Below are 8431 nucleotides of genomic sequence, written 5' to 3' on the forward strand. Positions count from 1 at the left end.
AAAAAAAAAACCCGTATCAAAAAATTAAATGGTTCTGGCTGCCAGACCATGCATCCGATCAAGTTGAAATTTAAAACATGCATTCCCCATAACTAATAAATCATATTTTTGAAGTTTCACGTAGATTGATTAACCAGTTCCAGAGAAAACATTTTATTATTTTCTTCAATCCAATATGGCTACCAAACCATGTGACCTCTCAACTATTCCTCACCAAACTTGTACACCTACAGCCTGGGGAACATTTGTGTGAAGTTTCTCCTCGATTTGGCCAGCCGTTCTGGAGAAGAAGATTTTTTATAGGTTTTAGAGTAGATCCAATATGGCTGCCAAACTATGCGACCTATGACATCATATGTGTGAACGTTTTGTTCCTCATGGATAGATGGTCATACGTGTAAAGTATCGCCTCAATTTGGTCATCCACTTCAGAGAAGAAGATTTTTGAATGTTTTCCTTTAAAAAAAAAATAATAATAATATTGCTGCAGAATAATGTGACCGATGACGTCAACAAAAAAATTTCTGTGTACTATTTTATCCCGAGATGACCCTCAAAAATTTCCATATTGATCAATCGAACCCGGCACCACAACAATCGTAGCGTTCTACATATATAATTAGGACATCATAACAAAGGCACCAATGACATCATAAAAAAATCTCTTATTCCCCATGAGGAGTACTTGCTATGTGTCAACTTTCAATTTTTCCTTGGTGCAGTTTCAGAGATGCAGAGGTGCAAAGTTTTTCCGTCTTTCCAATGTGGCTGCCACACCACGTGACCTATGTCATCATAATTATCATTAAAACATTCTACATGAGTAGTCGCACCAATGGTGAAAATTTTGTCTCAATCCGACTAGTGGTTGCAGAGGAAAACACGAAAGTTCTGTGCGGACAAACAAACAAACAAACAAGCACTCATAGACTGGTACTTACGAAATCGTCAACTTGACCTCTGACCTTGTCCAATAAAAACGTCTCTAGAGAAGGTAGCGACCTAAACCAGAAGTTTCTACCATGATTCTGTACCAAACCATCAAAAATCGTAACGTCGACCGAAGCAAAAATCTCCATTTCTCCACGCAATTATTTAATATTATTTTATCAAAGTCACAAAACCATAATATTCGGCCATCCACCAACAATCTTTACATAATCCGACGGCTTAGTGAGTCAGGCATGCGATGATAACCTTTATTGGAATAAAAAATGACTTTTAAACACCATCTTTATCGAAAACACCATCAGCGCGCACACGGAAAACCTTTACGTGACTCAACGACGTGTTTGCTCGAGCGCGCTGCACCACGTGACGAGCTGTGACGCGGCGAGTGAAATATTTTTATACAATCTTAAAACGTCTCCAAAACATCCGATGTTTTACCAGAATTTCGACAACTGAGTGTTAAGCGTCCTAAGCGATCGCAAAAAACCGAAGACAAAATTAAAATCGAAGTTAAAACGAACTCGTAACGTCGAGCGAAGCAAAAATACTCCATTTCTCCACATGAATTTACGGAATTATGTTTGACCTCACTGTGACCTGACCTTTGACCGATTTTGACCAAAATCTAACCAGCGCTAGCCATCACCCTCCTGAATCACGTGGTGTAATTTGACATCGGTAGCTTCTTCCGTTCTCGAGTTATCGTGCCTACAAACAAACACACACACACACACAAACAAACAAACACACAAACAGAGGACGGAAGTCATCAATATACTTACGAAATCTTTAGATTTCGTAAATAACAAACAGACAGACACATAGACAAACAAGCGGACCCAAATGCAATACCCTCTCCTTTGGCGAGGGTAATTATCATGCTATATATCATGGTTGGCCCCATCTCTCAATGGTGAAGAATTACTTAACAAATTATCAAATCCGGATACAGATTCGGATCTTCACCAAAATTGAATCAATCAACTCATCACACACCCAACATGTCCACCAAGTTTCGTCCGAATCCGTCCACAACTTTTTGAGATATCGTGATATTTATCAGTTTAGCCCTATCTCTCAATGGTGAAGAATCACTTAAAAATATCGGATCCGGATTGGTTCTTCACCAAAATGGAATCATTTCTTCCTTGTCACGCACCCCAACCTGTCCACCAAGCTTAATCCGAATTCGTCCACAACTTTTTAAGATATTGTGCTATATCTCGTTTTTGGCCCCATCTCTCAGAAGTGAAGAATCACTTAAAAAATTATAGTAGTCGGATCCAGATCCAGATCTTCACCAAAATCTAATCCGTTTGTCCTTGCCACACACTGGACCTGTCCACAAAATTTCATCCGGATTCGTCTACAACTTTTTGAGATATCCTGTACACAAACAAACAAACAGACAAGCAGTCATAGACTGGTACTTACGAAATCGTCAACTTGACCTCTGACCTTATCTAATAAAAGCTGTCTCTCGAGAAGGTAGCGACGCAAACTAGAAGTTTCTATGATGATTCTGTACCAAACCATCAAAAATCGAATGTTTTGGATGTTTGACCTCACCGTGACCTTGACCTTTGACCGATTTTGACCAAAATCTAATCAGTGCTAGCCACCACCCTCCTGAATCACGTGGTGTAATTTGACATTGGTAGCTTCTTCCGTTCTCGAGTTATCATTTTTTTTGGATGTTTGACCTCACTGTGACCTTGACCTTTGACCGATTTTGACCAAAATATAATCAGCACTAGCCATCATCCTCCTGAATCACGTGGTATAATTTGACATTGGTAGCTTCTTCTGTTCTCGAGTTATCTGTACCAAACCATCAAAAATCGGATATTTGACCTCACTGTGACCTTGACCTTTGACCGATTTTGACCAAAATCTAGTCAGCACTAGCCATCATCCTTCTGAATCACGTGGTGTAATTTAACATTGGTAGCTTCTTCCGTTCTCGAGTTATCGTGCCTACAAACAAACAAACAGAAACGGAAGTCATCAATATACTTACGAAATCTAAAGATTTCTGTTCACAAACACAAACGGAAGGCATCAATATACTTACGAAATCTTTAGATTTCGTAAGTAACAAACAGGCAGACAAACGGGCCCAAAGGCATCCTCTCCTTTGGTGAGGGTAACAAGCAAGACAGGGAAATTCACAATGCAGAGCCTTGTCAGGGTATATTGATTCAAGTAGATCTGAGGACCACTGCTGACTCACTCACAACATCATAATACAATAGCTTTTCAGGTTGCCAGGAAAGTGGGAGGCACTGGTAGGGATATATTAAACAAATATAGAGTAAGAGTTCACCTGTCTCAGGATTGCTATCAATTAATTTATATGTGAACGAGCAAAATACCACTCACACACAGACAAACCTCCTTTACGTGGAGTGGATCCATGAAAAACATGTCGCTTCACAACAACAGACAGACGCAGAGACAGACAGTGTGAAGCGACTACACCAATTGTCAAACGGGATTAATCGCATCAAATAACAAGTACCATGGTGAGCAATAACTATTATTTATGTTTATCGCTTCAACATGCTATAACCATGGTCAGTTTATTGCATCTTCTTCTTCTTCTTCTTCTTCTTCTTCTTCTTCTTCTTCTTCTTCTTTCAGCTGCTCCCGTTAGGGGTCGCCACAGCGGATCATCCGTATGATCCGCATAGTGATTTGGCACATGTTTTACGCCGGATGCCCTTCCTGACGCAACCCTGGTCGCCTCTTACGACACAGGGATATGGTACACCTATTTTAACCGGGGTATACACCGGCCCAGTGTACTGGTACTCATTTCGCCGACCTCGGAAGGATGACAGGCTGAGTCAACCCCCTGGTATATTAATTCAGTGGCCAACGGGGCTTGAACTCAGGACCTTTTGGATCCCAAGCCGCTGCCCTGACCACTGTGCCAACACCAGCCTCCGGTCAGTTTATTGCATATGATTATCATAATCAAATTCTATGTATGTATGTATATTCTGCACCTTATGGAATCGAAAAATGCTTAGCGGAACTCAACCAAATTTTGCAATCATGCTGGCCAGTACCCAGGGTCAGGTTATGGACACAAGATAATTTCCCCCGCCCCCAGCTCTCCTCTGAGGATGGGGAGACGACTTGCGACTATTCTCCTTTGTCTTTTTCACATAGTACAGCACACATCATTTACTGACTCCTACCGGAGGGAGGGGGTATTGCTGGCTCCATGTACAAAATACAGACCCCCCCGCCCCCTCCTCTTCCTCTTCGACCCCACTCCCGCAGCAGGTGTTTCTAGTAGCTATAATATGCTAAAAGCATGGCCAGCTGTAACAGTTAACGTGACTCATTAATTTTTCTTTAAATTTTGCCAATTATTTGGCATAAAGCAAACGTGTGAACATTATAGAAGCCAATCACTGGAGTCCTTCCAGAAAGCCAAGAAACGCAGCGGATGCTGCAAGGTCCTCTTTTCGAGAGTTCATCATCAACACGATTGGGAGCTCATGCACCTTTCCTTACAAGCCTTTTCTCACTCTCATTCCAAAGTCACTCAACATGTCAACATTTAAATGATATTTGTTCGACATCACCAAGACCATTGCGTAAAGTGGATTTTGTGTGTTCGGCTGAATAACCACGACGACAACGAACAAGTTTTTCTCCTTTGCTCATCATCTTCAACACCATTTAAAAGCGATGGCAACTTGACGCCAATAAATATTTCTTCTTCACCAGCCGCTGGAGAGATGGGGAAGGAGTAATTATCAACCGGACTTCATTTACAGCACACAATTGCGTTTCAAATGTGTGAGTTTTCTTCTGTTCTGGTTCAAACATCCTCATCACCTGGTTTAAATAACCATCATCATAACCAACACACTGAAAGGAATAATCACCACAATATTTTGATTATAGCAATGACATGATATAACCATGTTTATAGCATATATTGATACAACCATGCTTAGAGTTATAGTGTTATGGATTTGGAAGCCTCTTGCACACAGACAGTCAGCAGTCCCAAAGTTTAGTTATTTCGTTAAGTATATGTGTATAGTTAGAATCCATCCTCTGTGTCTTACGGAAATTTCATGTGTGCGCTGCAAGTTATTTTGTAGTTAGTTTTTTTTTAATATTCCGCAACAACACCATCCTGCTTCGTTCCGCCACCCAACCAAACCTTCACACACCGACTCCATTATCCACGTGTTTTTGGCTGAAGGCGTTGGGCGGAACCTCCATCTCCTCAGATCGAGGCTCCGCTCCGAAGAAGGGCAGGGAGTGTTTCCTCCAGCCAATGGACGAAGAGCGAGCAAAGCCGAGGTGCTCCAGCCAATGAGAAGCCAGAAGGCCAGAAACAACCACAGATCCTCTCCGGGGGGGCAGGCCACCGACGCCCCCCCGTCCAATGGGAGGCAGAGTTACCTCAGGACGGATCCCTCCCACCTCGCAGGAGGGGTTGAATAATTGTCGGTACGATCTGTCTGGGTTGTCCCGTCTGGTCTGCTGGCCATCTTCCGTCTTGGTGCTGGCTGGCGTCTGACGCTTCATCTTGGTTCCTTGGCGCTTGGTGCGAGGTTGTCTGTGTGGGTTCGAGTCCCACCGTGGTGGTTGGAGCGTCCGATCTTCCCAAGCCCTTCCACAAGAATACCGAGCTCCACCAGGGCAGGTTGGCAAGCCCTGTGAACGCGGCCAGGTACTGACCAAACTCTGACCTCCAGCCTGTCTATCCCCTTGGCTACGAGGGTCGAAATAAAGACAATCCGGGTCCATTTTCTTTTGGTGTGTGTGTATCTGTGGTGGCACCGTCCTATAAGTAGAAATTGTATAAGTGTTGATTGCTCATTGTACATTTTCCTGCATATTCGTGATTAATTCTGCTCTGTCTCCCCGATTATTGTAAATAAACCCCTGTTAAATGTTCCAGCTCGTTGCCTGTCATTTCCATCATTGACCCAACACGGTGCGGGCTTGAGAAATAGTGAGGCCGTTTGTGCCGTAAATTGTCATTTGGACCGGCGCGGCTTTGGTAATTTCCGCTCGGTTACGCCGGACCCGAGTCGGTAACAGCGACTCGGTTCGGACAAAGCCGGCCGAGGGTGTGGCTTCCCCGGTAGTTAGATGGCGTGAGTACTTAGGTAAATTGGAAAAGACAAGTGGACCCTACCTCACGCCGTTGAAATATTGGCGACCACGGTCCGCTAAGGGACCCGTGACCTTTGGAGTTATCCAAGGGTTACGACCTTCTATTCCGGGTGTTCGGTGGGAGACGGCCCGGCTGCTCCATCTCGCGGTCGTCCTTGCCACCGAACCCGGCACCACAACACTAGCATATTATGATTACAGCTAGAATGTGCTGTACCATTGTTTCTAGCAAATAACAATACTTATAGCATTTTATGATTAGTTATATCCATGTTTATAGCTATAACATGCTGTTAGCATTGTTCAGTATTGTGGGGGCATGTGGAGGGGGGAGCGGTGGCCCGTGTGTATGTGCTGGTAGCTGGGTAGAGAGTGTTTTGCAGTTTCGAGTGATAGCTGTTTCTTCTTCTTAATCATGGGGATGGCATCCTCTTTCAATCGTGGTGGATAACCACAAGATCTAGCTATCTCTGTTTTTTCATAACAGTTCTCTGTGACATGTTCTGAGCATAAAAGCGAACATTTTGTATGTCTGATCCACTCTCGGGTATTTCGGACAAACCTCGTCCAATTTCTGGCAAACCTATTGTCTTGCGGCTATTGGTGTAGCACGAAACCATCTCAGTTTGTATTACTACAACCACCAAGGAAAATCGAAAATTATTCGCCAGTTGAGTGAAATCATTCTGCAATGTAACTCGAAGAAAGTGTGAATATGGCATTCGGCTCACGGGTGTGACGTCACGGGTAAGTGTGAAGAAAACGAAGAAGAAGAATAATTTGGTTTTTAATTACAAAATGACTTACTTTATAATTAGGAAAAAGACATCATCTCTATTTTGTAGAATGTGGAGTTTCAAGGGATAGATTAGCGTGGAGGTGCTGTGAACATTTGGGTCCCCCTTGAGGTCTTGATTAAATTTAATCTCAATCATAATTAATTTAACCTCTTTCTTAAATTTAATCTGAATCGTAATTTAATTTAACCTCTTGATTAAATTTTAACCTCTTCATGTCATTCATAGCCTTTTGCTTTGAAGAACCGGAAAGAAAGGGGGAGGGGAGGACAGATACAGTAGTTAGGGAATGGCAATCCGTTCAGTCTTTCTTCGTCCGTTTTAGTCCTTTCCACCCTTTAGACTCCTGAAGACCCTATAGACCCGACCCTTTAAACCTCTTAGACCTTTTAAGACCCTTTAGACATGTACTTCCTTTAGATTCCTTTCGACCATTTTAGACTGTGTAGACACGTGAGACCTGATCTACTTTTGGAAAGTACACTTCAGACCTTTATATCCCTCAACCACATAGACCTTAAGACCCCTTATGACCCTTTCATCCCTTTACACCTGCAGACCCTTTTGACCTTTAGACCATTTAAACCATCACTACTATTGGGTCATACCCCTTAGACTTTTAGACGATAGACTTTAGACCCCTTAAGACCCTTTAGACTTTAAAAACCCTCTTCAGACTTTTTAAGACCCTTAAGACCCCAACTACTTTTGAAATGTACCCTTGAGATTTTAGACCCTGAGACCCCAAAGACCTTTAGACCCCTTAAAAAGACCATATGGACCCCTTACACCTGTATACCGTTTTCATTGTTTCGACTCTTTAGACCCCTTTAAACTCTTTAAGATCTTTTCAACACATTCAACACTTTAGACCTCTTTAAGACTCTACAAACCCAATTTAGATCCCTTAGACTGCAGTTTAGACATTTTAGACCCTTTCGACCGTTTAGACCCGAACTACGATTGGAATGTACCCTTTGGACCCCTTAGACCCTTTAGACCATGAGACCCCTTATGACCCTTCACCATTTAGTGTTTTTTTTATGTGGGTGAGCTTGTTAAACGTACAGATTGCTCAGTAAAACGTAAAAAAAAAATAGAATTCCCAATGCCCTCGTATTTGTGATCTGTAATCAAAGAAATATTTTCCATTTGGCCTAACCATGAATAATTGCTGAAGATGCTCCAGCGGTGTGGTAATAAATCATGAAGACGAAATTGTACTTCGTAGAATAATTTATAGGTCCGATAGGGGAGGGGAACTCTCGGAGTGGTGCAAGGTATAGTGAGTCAGGTGAGTGCCATGGGAGTAGGTGAAGAAAAACATTCCACCGCTTGTGAGTATGTAATAAATAGATGTACCTTAATAAGGACGTTATCTTGAGCCAACATTTGATCGTTATATTAAACAATCTGGAATTCCAAATTTCCTAGGCCAGGCCTGTACGTCACATTTTCCCCTTTCGGGTTGGAGTGAACCTCTGACGTCACAAGTACAAACCAGCTGAGATAAGGAGCGCCCCAAGATA

The sequence above is a fragment of the Eptatretus burgeri genome, chromosome 12 (genome assembly GCF_056783735.1).
Source record: "Eptatretus burgeri isolate ZD-2024b chromosome 12, Ebu_testis_v1, whole genome shotgun sequence".
Taxonomy (NCBI): domain Eukaryota; kingdom Metazoa; phylum Chordata; class Myxini; order Myxiniformes; family Myxinidae; genus Eptatretus; species Eptatretus burgeri.